The following is a 1,999-nucleotide window of genomic DNA, read 5'->3' as shown; positions in this document are numbered from 1 at the left end:
CAGCGGAGCCCGGCCCCCTTCGCACCCCGCCGCCACGTGCGCTGCAGCCCCCGGCCCGGCCCGGCCCCGCCGCCTCTGTGTGTGTCGTCCGTAACCGGGTGTGCGTCCGCGTGTGTGTATGTGTGCGCCTGAGCGTGTGTGTCTGCATGTGTCTGTCTGGAACTGTGTGTCTGCGTGTGTCTCTGTGTCTGTGTATATAGCCGTGCGTGTGTCGCTGTGTGTATCTGTATTTCTGTGTCTGTCTCTGTGTGTGCATGTGTATTTCTGTGTCTGCGTGTGTGTCTGCATGTGTCTGTGTGTGTATCTGTATTTGTCTGCATGTCTGTGTGTTGCTGTGTGTGCCTGCGGGTGTATCTGTGTATGTGTGTATCTGCGTGCGTGTCTGTGTGCGCCTGTATCTGTCTGTGTGCACGTGTGTCTGCCCATCACTCCCAAGCCACAGCCACCCCAGCCCTGCAGCTGCCACGTACCCCTGACCCACATCAACCCTCCCTCCCTGGGCTCCAACCACCCCACCCCCCATCCCCAACACCTTCACAAATAACCCCTACACACACATGCACGCACACACACAATTCAAAAACAGCATCTCGTGATTTACAGTCCAAATCTCTTGATTTTTAAGAGTTTGTCTCATGATTTTTGACATGCTGGGATTGGCAACACTGAGACATGCACTCCCCCCTTTTGTAGGCACACGTATGCACACACCTTGTACAGACACGCAAACCCCTTATGTAGACACATATACATACACCCACACTTTGTATACACCTACATCCCCTTTTCTAGACAGTTGCATCTTGTATAGACACACACACCCTTTGATAGACACACATACACCCACGCACCTTGTATACATCCCTGCCTTCATAGACACATACACCTTGTATGGACACACACTTGCACATATCTTTTATAGACACACACACACACAAAACCCTTGTAGGGATATACACACATACACCCACACCCCCTCTATAGATACCCCCCCTTCTAGACACCCCCACCTTGTATAGACACACTCAGCCCTTGTATAGACACACTGTAGTTGTGGTGGGTGGCAAAGGGGGTAGCCCCATGCCTGGGGCAGCCCAAGGGAACCCACACAGGGAGGCTCCGTGCCCTTGTCCCCAGCCAAGAGCAGGGGGTGAGGGTGAGCTGGGCACTGAAGGGTGGTGGTTGTGGTTTGGGAGCAAGGTGTCCATTCAACTCCATCTGGCTTGTGCCAGGCCCAAGAGAAGCTGCGAGGCCAAGGTGCTGCAGCCCAAAGGCTCTGGCACTGCCCTGCCCACCCTAGCTTAGCCTGCCTAGGTGCCAGCGTGGGGCAGCTGCAGGCCATGGGGTGGGCAGTGGAAAAAGGGGGGAGAAAACAGCATGCTGGAGTGAGGGCGCAGCGCTGCTGGGGTGGGCATATCTCTCATGAGAGAGCCCCTGGAGCCTGGCTGAGGTGACCTCTCCCACAGCTTTTCCTCCGGGTCTCTACCTCCTTGTCTACAGGTGCAGTGCGTGCATGCACACACCCCTTTTACACACACACACACACCTTTTACACATGCACATACACACACCTAGAAAAGTCTAGATACACATATAGACACTCACGCATGCCTTTTATAGACAAATACACCCACCTTTTCTTGAAACAGCCCCCGCTTTACAGACACACACAACCCTTTTCTAGACAAACACACCTTTTATAGACATACGCAGAGGGACACCCCTTTTTTAGATATATACACACCCCTTTTCTAGACAAATGCACCCACCTTTTCAAGACTAACACACACCTCTTTTATAAATATGCATCCGCACCCCTTTTCTAGACACACCCACACACCCCTTCTCTAGATTAACATAGACCTTTTCTTGACATACATGTACCCCTTTTCAAGACACACACGCTTTTTCTAGATGTGCACTTCTTTTATAAACATACACACGTACCTTTTCTAGATACACCCCCCCCTTCTAGACAAACACATCTTTTATAGACATA

Source organism: Gavialis gangeticus, unplaced genomic scaffold (assembly GCF_001723915.1).
Source record: "Gavialis gangeticus isolate Ggan-Ray unplaced genomic scaffold, GavGan_comp1, whole genome shotgun sequence".
NCBI classification, from domain to species: domain Eukaryota; kingdom Metazoa; phylum Chordata; order Crocodylia; family Gavialidae; genus Gavialis; species Gavialis gangeticus.
This window is presented reverse-complemented; position numbering follows the sequence as displayed.